This window comes from Pleurodeles waltl, chromosome 9, assembly GCF_031143425.1.
Source record: "Pleurodeles waltl isolate 20211129_DDA chromosome 9, aPleWal1.hap1.20221129, whole genome shotgun sequence".
NCBI lineage: Eukaryota > Metazoa > Chordata > Amphibia > Caudata > Salamandridae > Pleurodeles > Pleurodeles waltl.
In genome coordinates this window covers 345591631-345608873 of record NC_090448.1, presented here as the reverse complement: position 1 = coordinate 345608873, position 17243 = coordinate 345591631, and the positions used below count along the sequence as shown (strand labels likewise).

The 17243-nt window shown below is 45.3% G+C and overlaps 1 protein-coding gene across 1 annotated transcript in view; it reads left to right on the top strand.

Moving 5' to 3' along the window:
- The first annotated feature begins 6237 nt into the window (after positions 1-6237).
- The window catches only part of PLEKHG2 (pleckstrin homology and RhoGEF domain containing G2), a 361757-nt gene continuing 350751 nt past the window's right edge, over positions 6238-17243 (top strand). Inside the window, exon 1 of the mRNA XM_069207509.1 lies at positions 6238-7311. The gene's annotated coding sequence lies outside the window, so the exon portion shown is untranslated. The remainder of the gene's footprint in view (positions 7312-17243) is intronic.

Genomic DNA, 17243 nt, shown 5'->3' with positions numbered 1-17243 from the left:
GAAGACGAGGGCCTTTAACAAGGGAGAGGGTCTTTAATGGCCGGTAGAGCCCGCTACGGCGGGTTCTAAGGCTATTAGAACATTCTGCCACTCTGGGACAGAATGTTCTTTTAAATAAAACAAATTCCTCACGAAGCCCGAGGGGATTAAAATCCCCTCGGGCTCCATGAGGCTTTGTTCACAGCTGTTGCTGTGAACAAAGAGAACATTGGAATGCTGGCTCTGGGCTTTTACCGGCTAGTAAAAGCCCGGAGCACTCCATTTTCTGCAATGTAGATCCGAACATTCCAATGTTCTAATAAATGATAGCATTGGAAACCTAGAAAAACATGTACTCTCATTATCTGTAACATTCCAAGCAATTGGAGTCAAGCTAGGCTGGGAGCTACAAGCAACCACAAAAAATATTTTAATACTAGCCACATATTGACTCCAGTGTACATGATCCACTCCAAGGTAACTGCTTGGTGGGAGGAGGAACATTTCCCATAGAAGAACAATTTTAATGAATATGAAAATTGAATAAAAAAATAATTTTCAGCATAATCTTTAAAGTATAATATTAAGTATAAATACTAATGAACGTGAACAAATGTGCAACATAACCAAAAAAGTGGCAAGTATAATAGGCAGTTTTGAAGCAAACAAATTTAAATCTTCCAAAAATTTTGGATCTGCCATTGCAACCTGGAGCACTATTTCTCTACAGGAGCAAGATTATGTATGCGGATATAAGAATCTTACTTAGGCACTTCTTTCTGGCCTGACTTATCTCAGGGCTCCTGGGATTCAGAGCCAGTGACTGGCCACTGTTCAATCCCACTAAAGGATCCGTTACAAGTCGAGTGGCTCTATATCGCATGGGGGTTGCCCCGTCCAATTACAAGTTTTACTGGGCGCAGCAACACACCCAGTAAAACGTCGAGTTTCTGTGCATATCTCCTGCCGGCCCACATTTGGGAATTACATGCAGCTTTTGACTCAATAAGTCTGGTTCTGCATGGTTTCCTCAATTCTGGGTCAATTAACTCATAATGATAGATAAGTGGTTTGGAACAACAGCCAGTATCCATATCTCAGGACATATATCAAGTCTTATTACTAGCTGACATGTACTCTGTACTTTATCAAAATGAATTCCAGTGCATATGATTGGAGCCTGGTGGTGGGGTGGAAGACATCTTTATTTATGCAAGCTAAGCCAGGTGTATTCAGGAAACTTTGGATTGATTTATAAACTTAAGTTTCAAAAGGTCAACCAGTTTACCAAAAGGCAACAGCTAAGAACCAATTATTCTAGAGCAGGATGTCCAATGGGGGTGACGTCATGTTCAGGGAAATGCCAAAAGGGATGATGCGTGGATCGTGGGGCCTCTGGCAACCCTTCTCCATGCAGGTAGCAAGTGGAGGGACAGAGGTTGGTGACTTAATGATGATGGAGCCAAGTAGCCGAGGTCAGGGAGCTGCCAAGGACACTTCTGGTTCCGGGAAGGTGGGTGCTGCCGGCTACTCGGCTACCAGCAACTGTTTGGGTCTGGAGTTGGCATGGTGGTTAACACAGGACAGTATAGTTCAGAGCGAGGAACTTTGTGTGTTCAGCAGTTTGCACAGCTCAGACAGTTTTTTTTTTATTGCGAAGTTGGAAGGTGGCTTACATTACAACTTTGCACACCCCATGCCTAGTTTTGAGAAAGGCCTCGGTTTCAGCTCACGGGGAGAATGCAGGTATTACTGACTTCGGCTTGTGTTGAGTCATGGTCTGGTTTACGTCTAACTGGATTCCAGTGTGTAGTATCATAATTTGAGTTCAGTTGCACCACAGTACATGTTGAGCTAGTTCTTAGTTTGTTTTGAGTCAGATCCCAGTTTGTGTGGTTCATGTGTTCAATTAGACAAACTGCTATCTGCTGTGATTTTATTCAAATAAGGTTAGGCTCCAATTTAAGCTGTGTTTGTGCGTTGGGTGCATGTGAAGTACATGTTTTGTTACATTAAATACAGGTAAAAAAAGATGTGATGTGTTCATGGACCAAGCAGGGGTGTGATAGATCAAACGCTGGTGTTTAAATTAACTGATTAAGGGGTATATTTGTTAGATTAACTGATTAAGGGGTATATTTGTTAGTTGTACATAAGCGTAGTAAATACTCGAAAGTGTTTGAAAACTGTATATCAGTCATATGGTGCTTTTGTGGGTCCAACTCATGTGATGTTGGCCCAGCACTGTATTGGAAGCAGGGAAGATGAGTCACGTGGCGCCTTTGCCGGTTGAGAATGGGTGAGGCAAATACTAGGGTGTGTTGAGAACAGGTATTGTACATTGAATGACGTGAGAGTTCAGCACAGACGAGATCAGCTGTGATCTGTTTTGGATACTTATGACATGGCTCACGAGGCATGGCTGTTCTTCAGATACAGGTGATGAAGGAACTGAGGTGTGTTGGACAAACTTAATGAATATCACATAGTGCATTTGTGTGTCTTGCATGTGTGAGGGGGTCAAGTTTGTAAGAAAGGCATTGTAGCTTGTGTGGTGCATTTGCGGGTTCAGCACAAATGATTCTGTCTGGTCGTGGGATGTTGGACACAGGCTAGGTGTTCCAAAGTGTGCTTTTTTGGTGACATTCCTGCAAAACAGTTCTAGGAGCTGTAAGGTGTTAGTGATTTGAACAAGAGTGGCATGGGTGGGAGTGGCAGGTAATGAATTTCACTTATACTCATAAGAGTCAGACACTGAATTCTGTTGATTACCAATCAGGTTCCTCATGTCATGTGTTTCTAAGTTTAGCACGGGTGAAATGGGTCCTGGGTTCTTTTTGTTAGTTGCATGCAAGGGAAGTACGTCCATGAAATGTCTGCTGGTGGGAGAAAAGTGTAGGAGCATGCAAGGTGTGTTGGATGCTGGTGGTGTACTGTTGTCTGCTTTTGTGTTGAACACAGGTGAAACAGATTGTGTAGGGTTTTAGCAAGAGAAGCACAGGTGAAGTCAGTGACCTGGTGTGGTTATTATTGAACACAGGCAAATTGTGTCCTTGTGTATGTTTGGTGGTTGGCCTATGTGGAGAAGGACCAGGTGTGTTTTGTACACGGTTAAGGTGGATTCTCAGATATGCTTGCTGGTTCAGCACAGGTGACTTGGATCTTGTGTTGTGATTCTTTGTGGACCACAGCTGAGCTGTCTCATGTGGTGTGTTTGCTGCTTGAGCACAGCCAGAGAAGAAGGTGCTGTGGCGGGTTGTGAGATAAGCATGGGTGAGAGGAGTCCTGGGCTGTTTGATTGTCAGACACAGATATAGATCCTGTGCTATGTTTATGGCTTGAGCCATGTTGGTCAAGTGGCTCCTGGGCTATGCTTGTCAGTTGGATACAAGTGAGATAGATACTGGGGTGCTTTGTCCACAAGTGAGACAAATCATGTGATATGTTTGGCACAGATGAGGTGGAGCACCTTACGTGCTTGTGAGGTGAACGCAGATGTGGCTCTTGGGTTGTTTGTGGGTTGAGCCCAGGTGAGATGAGCTGTTGGCTTAACTTTGCTGATACTCATATGTAAATCCTGTAATGTGTTGTACAAAAGTGAGACAAATCACGTGGTATATTTAACGCACATGAGGTGGAGCACCTCATGTGCTTGTGAGTTGAGTGAGATTAATTCTCAGGTGTGTGACACACAGGCGGGGCAGATTATATGGTGTATTTACCCCAGGTGAGGTGGGTCACCTGATGTGTCTATCTGTTGGACAGAGAAGTAGATTGTGAGTTATAGTTGTGGGTGAGGTAGGTCATTGGCTAACCATGTGCGTTGAGCACAAATGAGACAGAACCTGGGTTGTGCTGGAAAAACAAACAGGGAAGATCGTGCAGTGTGCAAGACACAAGGGAGGAAGATCAAGGTGTATACTTGCAGGTTGATAAAGCAGGTGAAGACTCATGGAGACTTTGGGTTGGAGAATGCCTTGCACAGGGTTGGGTTGCTAGGTAGCACCTTTATATTGATAATGTATGTGATGGCTTCCAGTTGCTGGGATTGATGATCCTGCCGCTGCCCAGAGCAGATTGGTTTGTGCTCATCCCTCTGTGCTCAGAAGACCTTTCTATCCCGGATGCCTGCAAAGAACACCTGGGGTGCCTCTCGTCCTACATAATCAGAAGCCTTTATTTAAAATGCATGAAGCCTTTAAATCAAAGTGTCTCTAATTAGCCAGATATAGGTCACCTCCTTTTGATGAACAAGCGAATGCACATCCTGATTTTGATGACTAATTCGAATGCAATTGGGTAAATTCTTAAGTTGAACAGACTTTGGGTTTGGTCTCTTCAACTTCAGATAAAACTTCAGTGCAGTGCTGGCTTTAGTGCTGGTGGCGCCTGGTGCAACAATTTTTTTTTGGGTGCCCCCTCCCCCCATGACGTCCTTCTCCACTAATTTCTACACTACCTCATATTTCTATACCGTCTCTCTGACAAATATTTAGTTTTTTAGGGTCGAGAGCAAAACTCTCCGTCCCTGGTGTAATCTCTCTATGGGCTTTTTACCACAAGCATCGGTTTGGTTGGTTCATGGACTTTCAGGCGCGCGGCAGGGGGCAGGTTCCCGGACGGACTGAGGATCGAAAAAAATTCGTTTTTCTTGGTTGATGCTAGCGCAGACCTATGGAGCTCAATCTCTAATATGGGATGGGCGACTATACTGACCGACTGACTCAGACATACTCTGTCTTCTACACTGTAAGTGACTTGATGTGCACTTGATAAATTACTGACACATAGGAGAAGTAGTTTAATAATCAAAGGCTTTTTTGTGGGTCCTGAAGAAGCGTCACCGGATCACTTAGTGACCAAACATAGACGCGAAACATGTTGACCATATGGGATTAGGCGAACTACCTTCCTAGACTATAGAGTGTAACGGTACATTATTTCCAGTGACACTCTAATATATATATTTTTTGCTTTTAATCTTGGCCTGAACCCAATTTCTATCACATTAAAATAGTGGCTCAGGTTCAGAGCCAATTTTAGAGTTTTGTCTCTTTTTCTACACTCTCCGTTTCTGATTCAGTTTCTTTCCCAGACCCTTGTTGTTAGCAATTTTATAACGGTTGAGTGCCACCCAGAATGTTGGGTGGCCCGCCAGGCATTGCAGCACCAGTCTGGCGAGGAGTGAGCCCGATGATGATACCTGTCACCCAAATGGGTGGTTGAGGGCCCTCCTGAGATTACTCAGTATAGCTTCGCCATTTCCAAACTGGATCATTTTCTTTATGTCTCTCCTTTGTGGAACAGTGCACCTGTTTTGATATTATTGGTTCATGGACTTGCCTTTTAAAATTTGCTTGCTTTCATTAGTGAAAGGCATGCACATGTCATGCCTTTTCCGTGTGTTTAGCCCTCCTCGGGCACACTGGCCAACTACTGAAAACATACGAGGCTCGATGTTTTCCGTATGGCTTCTGAGCTACTTCTTTTTATTTCATAGGCAGCGCAATCTCGCTGGGCTGTAATCGAGCGCTTTGCAAAACATCAACCCTGTTACATGGATAATTGCCCTTTTCCGGATATGTTTCACTGCGAGCAAACTTCTATTTCCTTTTGCGTGTCTGCTTCGTGCATATGGCGGCCGTCGGCTCGTTTATGTGAAACTGTTTTACTTTTCAGTTTATGTGGCAAGAAAAGTCTGATAGGAGTTTAAAACGCGAATAGCTCTAACTTAAGCAAACTCGAGTCATGTTACATTGCAAATGCTTGTTTATAGTGCTATTCATAGTTCACTCACACAGGGTTCTGTGATCTGCATGCTACACATACTTTGCAGCAGGCACATTAACCCTCTGTGCTACTTTATGATGAGACAAAACTGCCACTAGACAAAATTACAATCTCTAACTGTTAAGAACATCAATCACTAGCGTTATCTTTACATTTTTATTGTTGCTTGAAAAGTGCTGGATGCACAAGGAAGTTCAAGCGCTTTTAAACCAAAAGTTATTTTTAAACCCAGCTCCCTCACGCCAGGTGCCGCTGCTCCGGTTGCACCGCCCTAAAGCCGGCCCTGCTTCAACGGGTTCTGCCTCTGGAAGAAACATTTGCCGAGAAGTTTGAGGCTCTGGGACGTCTCGTTCCCTGGCTGCATTTCAGATCTGATAGGGTTAATGATAGCCGGGAATGTTTTGCAGGAAACTGACTTGCAGAGCGAGTGGGTGAGAAAGAAAGTGTGGGGGGAGGAAAGAACAAAGAAATGGGGGGAGAAACACGGGGGAGGAAAGAAGGAGAAAAGAAAGAGAGGAAGAAGGGAACGAACGAACAAAGGAGCGGACGTATGTAATAAGTGATTGAGAAGGGCAGGGTCGAAGAAGAATATGGAAGGCTGAGAGGGTGGGGAGCAGGAGAAAAGACAATGGGGGTAACTAAAGAAATGGAGTGGAGGGTGGATCTAGATTATTGAGAAAAGGAGAGGAGGGATAGGTGGGAGAAGAACGGAGACAGAGAAAGAGGTAGAAAGGAGACGGTGGGGGCAGCGAGAACTGGAAGCGAGTTAGGACGAGAGAAAGAACGTGAGAGGGTAAGAAAAGGCTGTACAAATAAGAGAGAGAGACGGAGAGGGATGACAGCTGGATGAAAAAGAGGGAGTTGGACGGAAAGAGAGAACGTGATAGAGCGAAAAGTAAGGAAAGAGATTTAAAAGGATAGGATAGAGAACGGGAGGGAATGTGAGAGAACTAATAATCAGAGACAAGGAAAGCGTGTTGTAGGAACACGCGAAGAAGGGAGACAACGCAGAGATGCAGTGGGTAGATAGAGAGCGCGCTTCCCCTCTGCTCCGTATCTCCCCCCAGCTCACTCTTTTCCCACCCTCTCTGGGAGTCGCCCCCTCCTCCCCGCCGCCTGTCCCTGCGCTCACTCCTGGCCGCTGCCGAACTCCTCGCCTTAGCTGAGTCTAGAGCGAGGTTTCCTCATCCCGCTGCCCTCCCGCCCTCGCTCCCTCCTTCGGACCTCGTTCGACGCAGAACAAGAAGTGACTGAGGCAGTCCGAGCCCCCTCGCCTCTCCTGGACACCTCTCTCTTCGGGCCTCTCAGAAATGCTTCTTCTCCGCTGAGGAGGGGTCCGCTGGCTGACCCTGCCTTCGGCGTGGAGAAGCGGAGTCCCTGGCCTGGACCCCTCGTCCGCCGGACCCTGGCTGGATGGCTCTCGCGTTTCCAGACCGGTCGAGGGATGTTCTTCCGCGGGCACCGGGCGCCTTCATGACTTCGTGGCTGAGGGTCTTCGCAGGAGGGCGGCGAGGGACACTTTCCAGCAGCCCAGCTCCTGAGGTACAAGGACGTGCATGCTCTGTTCTCAAGTGTTGTAGGGTGTTGCGTGTTTGTTAGTGGCGAGGTAGCTCAGTGGGTTTATGTGTGAGCTGAAAAGAGCGACGGGAAACCTCCAGATCAGAGGTTAGAATCTTAATGGACCTGCCTCAATCTTTCATCCTTCAGCATTTGCTAAAATGAGTAAAACTGAGTTGAGTAATAATATAGACGGCAGCTAGTTATCAGGCTACCGGGTAAACAATGGCATTCCTCTGCTATTCAACCGGTCCTCTGACTGTATAGACCAGGCTAGGTGCTGTTCGGCCAATAGCCAACCAAATGGATACAAAGACATTTTTAACACTAAAAAGGTTGATTACAGTGCTGTGAGTAAAAGTTAGATAAGAAAATGTATTTTCATGTTATGTGGGTTCATAATGTGCCGACATAGCGTTCGGATGCCTTCAGTACAAAGGACAAAAATGGACATGGTTCTTGAGTCAGCGTCTGTGTTCCCTGCCTGCAGATGTGGCTACAGATGTTTTTTATTTATTTATTTGTTCTTTCTGTAGCCCGATTATCACGTGGGTAGTATCATTAACGTGAGTGGAGTTTTAAAGAGTGGGACAGCAGCTAGTTCCAATGCGCCATCATGATCTTAAGTCCCCATTAGATGCTTTAAATAATACCCTTTAAGTTGGATAGTTAGAGGCTGCACATGTCTGGGGCGGCAGAATGGACAGCTGGGGCTTTGGTTCTTCAGAATTTACTTCTCCAAGGGCTCTCTGCCCAGCTCTGGGGGTGTTTGGCACAACCTTCATCTGGCACTTATGGAGAAGATGCTCTGGCAAGGTTCGAAGATGTTGGGAGGGATTGTCTTTCTACTCCCTTTCACCCTCCTTTGGTGATATAAACCCCACTCCCTCTTCGCACCTGATCACTATCTCCAAAGTTAGGCTGTAAATGATGCTAATGGAAGATCATGTCCCTCCTCTGGGGCCCAAGAGATGCTCCAGAAGGTGTGTGGGGGGCTGGCATTTTTACACAGTCTAACACTGTTCGAGCAATGGTATTTCCTCACTAGTACTAGTTTAACATGCAGATGCATAATAAGCATCAGAGAAGGGACCAATCAAATGGTCTTCCACTGTGCAGCAATATGCTTTGGCGTGTTTGTAGTAACTTTTTATATGTTTGAGCTACAAACATTTTTTTTTTGTTAAAATCTGCAGATTATGTGGCAAATTCCGCAAATTCATAATTACGCAGAAAATGAAGTGGTTGCAATACCACATAATTCCAGTGGCCCTATGAGAAAGCATGGCTAAAGCACCTTGTTGCAACAAGGCTATCTTACACCGAAGGCAGAGCGGGTGGTCATTCTAGTGATATGGTGCGTCTACGGCTCCTCATTAGGGGCATACTGTGGTGTCTCTGAATGAAGCTTAAAAGTAAGTACCCGTCGGTGCCTGTTAAAGGCCCACTTTTGAGCGCTGCTTGCAGTCTTCTGATTGTCTTTCATGTTTCATAGATGTGCTCTCTACTCTCCACCTGGCACTCTCCCCACCACAGCTCTGCCAGACCTTCTATGTTATTTTTTTCCCTTTCATCCAGCACTCTCACTTATTCCCTTCCCTGCTTTCCATTTCAATCTTTCTTATTTCTTGCACCATTTTCTTGTGTGTTTCCCCACTTGGTTCATTTTGTTTTGTTTCTTCTGATTTGTCTTCCTCACCCTTTTCCCTCTCTCTACCTTGTTCCTTGTTCTCTTCCTGCCCCTCCACCCCAGTGCTTAATTTGTAAATAAAAAGGTGCTGGTGCCCAAAGCCCTCCTCTTAAACACGCGGCTGCTGCAATTAAGTGTGCAAAACATGGAATACTGAGGCAGCGTAATCCTGAAGCCATCTTGGGCCTCTTTAATCCATTTACAGCCACTCCCTGCCCCTTCACCTCACTCCTGCAGCTTTCTGCTTTCTCTCTTTGTGACGTGTTTTCGTTTTTTCTCTCTCTCCGGCTTTCCCATATGTGCCTTTTGCTCACAGTAAATGCTTGAGGAAGAAAAATAAGTGCCGGCCCTCAAAAATAAATTAAGCCCTACTCCACCCCCTTCTAAATTGGAAGACTCTTTCATACCAATCCAATCCTCCCCTCCTTATGGCTCTCTCTCACTGTGTCGCTCGCGCCTGTTTTATTTCTCGCCATTTCCAGTCGTTCATTTATAAATGAATAAGGGCAAAGGCACAATATTTTGTTCAAAAGCTTGAAGCTGTGCAATGGAATGTTAAGGGTGCAGAATACAAATCCTGTGTAGTTCGTATTCCACTGCGTGCCTCTTTCCTCCACAAGCAACACTCCCTGCCACTATATCTCACTATTGAAGGTTCTTATTCATCCTTGCTTCCTCCCTTTGTCACCGTTTTCCCTTGTTTCTCTTACTCTCACTTTACCTGTCTTGTGTTTTTTTCTCTCTGTTGCTCTGGATCAAAGCCTTTTTAGGATAAATAAGTGCAGGTCCCCAAAAATAAGTGCTGGTGAGCCCCACCTGCAACCCCCGGGCCCAATTAAGCACCAGACATTGTTTCCCCTTCACATTCTCTACATTCTTCTAATTTTTCCATACTTTTAGGAATGTTGCATCCTCCTCATGCATCTCTCTCCTACTCTTCTCTTTACCCCATAAACAATTCCTCCCTTTTTTCTCTGTATATTTCTATTTTACCTTCTCCTTCCCATTGTCAGCATCTCCTCTACTTTCTTCCACTCACTGTTTTCATTGCTCCTCCTTCTCATGGTTTCTGGCCTTTCTAGCATTTCATTACTCCTATTTCCTCTCACTTCCACTCCCCTTCCCTCTCACTACCAGGAACTGAACCCTCTCCTCTTTCTCTATTTCTTTCCTCCTTTTACAATCTTCCTTCTCTTTTTCACTCTCTCCCCCAATCCCTCCTCTCACTGCCTGTTGGATATCTCTGCCTCATGCTCTCTCTTTTATGTTATGACTCCTACAATTCCTTCTGTTTTCACTGTCTCCTCTGGTGTCTCATCTTGTCTGCCTCATGCTGTCTTTAGGGCTGGCATTAGCCGAGACCTTTTGATTTTCCTAAAATTATATGTATAATATACTTACTAATAACGGTTTTCAGTCGGCCCTCTTCATCCATTGTTGTGTCATTCACATTGTTTCCCGCCCACTACATCACACAGCAAGGGGCAGCTGGTGGCACATTTCAGTCATTAGCTACCCTGACATTAATTGATTGTGTTCTGCCCTTTCACAAGAAGCTCAACCACACACAAAGTAGGTTTCCTAGTCTCATGGTCTTCTGTACCAGTGTGTTCTTGAGATCATAGAAGGGTGTTTGCTTTCAGCTCCTTTTTAATATTGTCGATGGCCCAGTTGCTCCCATGACAACAAAGTTAGACAAAAACCCTGAGAACGCCAACACTGACAGAAGCCAAAAAGGCTGGTAGCCAATGCTAGCCCAATTTATTTTGCCAGTGCTTGTTTTGTATCTTTCCTGACATACCTCAGTACTGTCTTTTAGATCTGTCTTTCCCCTGTGATGTTCTTCTGCCTACATGATGTTTCAGCTTGGAATTATCCAAGACCTTTTGGTTTTACTAAAATTAAATGCATAATTTACTTACTTGTAGGAGCTTACAGTCAGCCCTCTATATCCATTGGTCTGTTTCTTCTGTCATTCACATTTTTACCGTCCACTAAAGCATACAACGTGGGGCAGTGGGGCAGCCTACTTCATCAATTGGCTATCATCAGTGTGAGTGACAGCGTTCTGCTCTTTTACAAGGAGTTCACCCACACACAAAGTAATTTACTTCAGTGCCAGGGACTACTTCGCCGATGTGTTCTGAGACCACAAAAGTGTCTTTGCTTTTAGCCAATGTGGATTTTTTATATTGTTGAGGACCCTGCAGCTCACGGAGCAGTAAAGTTTTACAAAAACCATGATAAACAAAAATAACACGGACATAACCATGATGCTGTTTTTGGCTCACCAGGCGGTTGGGCAGCTTAGGTTAATCATCGCTGCCTGCCCTTGGATCACCCGTACGTTAACGCACCATGCTGGCATATTTCAATTCTGAAATAAACCTGCAGCAATCTCTTTTCCACCAAACCTTGTCTGAATTTTTAAATCCTTGTGGACTAAGTAGTCATTACATAATGTTTGCTGGGGGGAGGGTTGCCAATATCAGCACTATGCTGGCAGTCACTGCCAGACCAATTTGCTTTGCCGATGCTTGTTTTGTATTTTCCATGTCACACCTCACGGCTGTCTCCTGGTTTCTCTTTCCCGTGTGGTGTCCTAATGTCTGAAGTTGCCTTTTCCATGTCATACCTCCCTGCCCTGTTTCTTGGCTTTTTTGCTTGCTTCCTCCTCCCTCCAACACCAAGATCCCCCCTCCCACCCACCCCTCTAAGTAATTAGCTCACATGCAAGGAGGGGCTAGAGCTGTGTAAAGGTGGTACTCCCCCGGGCCCCGGCCTGACCAGAGTGCTTTGACTACCCAGTCAGAGCCTGTGAGGCAAAGAAGCTTGTCGCAGAGCTGAGCTATGTGCATCGAACAAGCAACAGGCACTCTTTCAGGCACCGTTCCCTCATCCAGCTGTGCACCCACCGCCCCCTCCTGAAATATGATGCTTTCCCTCAGAACACTGAATGGGCTGAAGAGGCCAGGCCTGCCCCTTCTCCGGAGCGGAAAGCAGGCTGATTTCACCGGGGCCAGAGGCTTGTAATGCTGCTGTAACTTGGTACGGAGGATGCATTCCCACACTGTTGCTCTTCTGGGATCAACTCGTACTGCCTGGGGCACTTTGTGTCAAACAGACGCTACAAGAGGAAAGACAATAGCAGGTTTCTGAGTTGCAGAACATTGTTTTTGTACCGCTCCCCAGGGGTTTTCCGCCCTCAATGCAGGGCTTTGCTGTTATTTGCCTGTAACTGCAGTAACTCTTGGTTTACCCCCTATCAGAGTCCCCTAGATGTAATTCAACCGCTCCTCATGTTTCTAACCCTTCTGGGTTCATCATCTCTGTTGCAAATCCAGCTGTCATTTTCAGAGGCACGCCCACTCTTCAGTTTCTTTTAGAAATAGCGCCACTGAGGGCTGTGGGAACGCTGGCTCCCGCCCCTTACCTCCCGTCACTCAGCAGGCTCCCTTATATTTTAGTGTATATATAGCGCACAGCGAATAACATAGGTATCTAGGCGATGGAGAAGTCAGTTTATGGGAGACGGACTTGTATTTGGGCATTATGGGTGACAGGTGAGGGGGATGTTGCGGCGTTAGAAAAGGTGGGGGTTGAGATCATTTTCCTGAATGTGATGAGGTTGGGGAGTTGGATATGGAATAAGGTACATTGTGTCACAAGTGGGATACCACGACCGCGAAACGCCCGTCTCCTTCAGATGTTGCAGCTGTTTTTTGGGTTGATTGAAAGGTTGTGACCTTTCGGGTGGAGACATCTGTTGCGTTGATTTTATCGGGTTTTTACTCCTGCACCTAGGAGGAGGCAGAACCGTATTGTCATCTAAGTGGAAGTCAAATGATTTGAAAGGAAATCCGGCTTTGATGGGATGTCAATGTAGGTTTTTACGGTGGTGGGCGATGTGTCTGTTTTTGCGCACGTAGAATATGAATGAACCTTTACTGTTTTGGGTCTGCTCTAGCCTCCTGATGTGATAGGAGGGCGTTCTGGTGCTTAGTGTGATGTTGTAGTCAAAGCGAGAATTTACCAAGGCTACCGCCACGCTTCACGATATGGGGGTACTGAAGGGGCCGATCTTTTTCAGGCATTTCATTTGGTAGATTGCGGATTGACCACTGAGATTAAGTTGAAATCTAAAGGGAGGGCAGAGTGCCAGTGGTTCTGAGGTTTCTGGTGCTAATTTTATAGGAGCTGTTACTCTGGCACCCACGCTTAGCCTCAGTGGAACCACTGAACTGCAAACAGACCACATCCATAACTTGTCCTTGATCAGATCCTGAGTCATTCAAATCTGCCTATTAGATTGCCTCACCCAGTGAACACATCCTGCTATTGATCCTGTATTCCTGATTTTAAGATACTATGGAAGTTGGGCACTTACACAGTTCACTTTTCTAACCTATCAAGTTTTTCTCACCATTAAAATGAGGCCCAAGGTTGCCAGTCCCCTATTTGCTTACACTCTTCTATAGATAAATCACATACACCCTCCTCCAGTAAACAAATAGAGTTGACAGTAGAGTAAACATTCCAATGTTTTCTGGTTATCCCTTCTGAATTTGTTGTCTTGTGCACCTTCAGTTTGTTACTTCCGGCCTGGTGGTTTCACTACTAATTGACTTATATCCACCACTTTTTCTTGGTATGACTAACATATAGTATTAAGCTCCATTTTAAATAACTTACGTTAGGTGTAGTGTATGATTTCCCATGTCCCAGTCTTCCACATAGAATTATGTCAATATCTTTTATATGTGCACTAACCTATATCCTGGAAGAGTGTTATCCCTTGTCGATTGTCCCATTTTAGTGATTTATGCTAGCTCCTGGTTCCTAAAAGCACTACAGCGATGTGGTAAAAACTGTGCAAAGTACGTCAAACCCTTTTTTGACTTCTCTATTCATTATCCTATTTTACAAATATGTATCATATAATAAAATAAGAAAAGGTTATATCAGTTGTCGAATTGTGTTAATCTACATAAAAAATTCTGTTGAAAAAATGAATTTTGGATTCTACTTTTAGAACCTTTGTTCTGCAGGTGAGGGTTTTCTTTTCTTAGCATTACAGAAGGGCCTGCATAAGCCCCTGTAGCCTCTGTGCTTACAATAAAAATGTGCCTGCAGATTCACACATGTTTGACATCTGAATGCGTAGGTGCAATTTGTTGATAACCCAGCCCCAAAACCCCTGCCTTTGTCTGATCTGCTTTCATACCTGTTTCTGTAATAAACTACATTTTATGAAGAACATTAGGTCTTACACATCCAACCACTTTCATATCTGCCACACTTTCCCCATCTTCTACATCCAGATCTAAAATTCCTATAGGTTTGTTACCAGCCGTTTTAAGGTCACACATTTAGTGAGGCAGTTTACTTCTCCTTCCTGCTGTGACAGATGAACACGGGTACAATCTCATATGGATCAGAATCTCTCCTTTCCTTATAAACTAATGGACGGAGTCAATAAACTCTCTCTTCATATCTTCCATTGTAAATGTGGTTTGTATAAAACGTCACTGGAATGACCAGAAGTGACCATGCAAAGCACGTTTACTTCATGTGTGTGTCATTTTTTGATTGAATTGAATTGAATTTGGTATTTGTAAAGTGGAACTTTCACTCCCAAGGGAGCATCCTGGCACTGAGGGGGGTACAAAGCTTATGAAAGACTTGAGTAGAGGGAATGGAGTCACTGAATATGTGATTGGAAAAGAGCATCGGGGTCGGTAAAAATCCAGGTCTTTGGCTGTTTTCTGAAGAGGATTTCAGAATCAATAAATATAAAATAGCCTGAGAGTTGGTTCTAAGCTTTGGAACCCATAAGAGCAAAAGATTTCATTCATCGTTCTTATCCATACATAAAATGATCGCCAACTGGATAGAGATAAGCCACCTCAAACTGAACTCGGATAAGACTGAGATCCTCATCCTCGGCTCCAACCGATCAGCAGGGGACGACTCCTGGTGGCCTGCCACACTAGGAGCCACTCCAACTCCCACCACCTATGCACGCAACCTCGGCTTTATACTGGATTCATCGCTCACCATGACCCAGCAAGTCAACGCCATCTCATCCTCATGTTTCAACACCCTCCGCATGCTTCGCAAGACCTTCAGATGGATCCCCATCGAAACCAGAAGAACGGTCACCCACGCCCTCGTCAGCAGCAGACTGGACTACGGCAATGCACTCTTCGCAGGAACAATGGCCCAGGTCCAGAGAAAACTTCAGCGCATTCAGAACGCCTCCGCATGCCTCATCCTTAACCTCCCCGCCACAAACACATCTCAGCCCACCTCAGAGACCTTCACTGGCTACCTGTCATCAAGAGGATCATCTTCAAACTCCTGATCACAAGGCTCTCCACGACGCAGGCCCTGCCTACCTCAACAAGCGTCTCAGGTTCCACGTTCCCACCTGCCAGCTACGCTCCGCCAACTTGCCCTCGCCACAGTCCCCTGCACCCACCGTACCACATACAGCAGCAGATCCTTCTCCCACCTCGCTGCCAAAAGCTGGAACTCTCTCCCCGTCAACCTACGTCTGACCCAGGACCTCCTGACCTTCAGGAAACATCTCAAGACCTGGCTATTCGAGAAGTAGCAACCCACTCCCCTGCTTCCCCCTAGCGCCTGGAGACCCTATCAGGTGAGTAGCACGCTTAACAAGTGATTGATTGATTGATTGATTGATTGCCTCACTGTTGCTGTCCCTTACCTTTGTGAGCAAACTGTACCCAAATCAAAGTATCCCACTCATGCTCACTGTAATAGAAACAATGCCCCAGACACCTGGACCATTACAGCTTCCAGACCTTGAATTGTATTACTCCCACTGCGAACAGTTTGCGCGTACACATTAGTGTTCTAAGTTTATGCTCTTTGAAACTCAACTAGGCAGTGTCAACCTTGCAGCCCAGTGCCTCTCTGTATTATTGGTCCCCAGGACAGTTTTGTGATCAACAAGTGTTACGTCACTGACTTCCTGTTTTGGGCCGTCATTGCACCCCATAGCTTCTCTGTATTGTTGGTCGCTTGGGCTGTTCTGTGATCACCGAGGGTTACGTCACTGCCTTCCTGTTTTCCACACAGCAGGAAGTCTTCTTGTTCCGCGTCACCTCTCCTTTGAGGCCTGGCATAACATTAGGGAACTTGTTTTTTAGAGTTCAAAGACTATGTGAAACGAATGTTACCTTGCCTAAACTTACGTCTGTCCTCCTCCTCCCCGATATGTTTGGTGGACAAGCGAGTGTCAACACCTGGCACAGTAGCAGATCCATTGCCTCCCGTAAAGCTTTTGATGCCATAACGTGTTGTACAGAATTTAGTTATTTCATATCTGGTATAAAAACTAGTGCTAACTTAGTGCAAATAACAGCAGATGGCATCCTCTTTAGTGCAGCAGCAAGTGCCATTGCCTCTAGTATATCAGTGCGTACCTTTGTCGCACACATAGCAATGAATGCCATCACCCGTGAGTGCCATCGTCATCACCTTTAGTACAGTAGTGAGTGTAGCAGTCGGTGCCATTGTTTCTCATATGATAAAAAATGCCATCAGCTTTAGAATAGTAGTGAGTGCCATACCCCCTGGCTAAGCAGGGAGTGCCTCTTATATAATAGTGAATGCCATCACCACTGATATTGCTGAGAATTCTGTCACTTGTTGTATAGTAGTGAGTGCCATAACCTGTGCGGTGGCAGATCAAGTTGTCAACAGTGAGAGGTATCGCTTCTTATGTTATAGTGAATGCCATTGCCTGTGACGTAACACTGAGCGCTGTTGCCCCTGGAGAAATAATCTGTGCTGTTGTCTATAATATAACAGCAGATGCCATCCCCTGTGTTACAGCATTGAATACCATCATCTCTGTCACAGATTTAAGTGCCTTTACCTCTGGTATAGCAGAGAGTTCTGCTTCTGGTATCCCATCTGTAATGTATTAGTGAAGGCCTTCACCTTTAGTGTAACAGTGAGAGTCATTGCGCCTATATAGCAGCAAGTGCCATCAACTCTCATGTAGTAGTGAATGCCATCACCCTTATATAGTAGCAAGTTCCATTGCCCCTGGTTGAGAAGAGAGTGCCACTGCATGTGCTATAGAAGTGAATACCATTACCTCTGGTATAGCAGAGAGTGTTTCTTCAATGCCATCTGTAATATAATAGTGAATGCCATCACCTTTCGTGTTGCAGCGAGTGCAATTGCACTGATG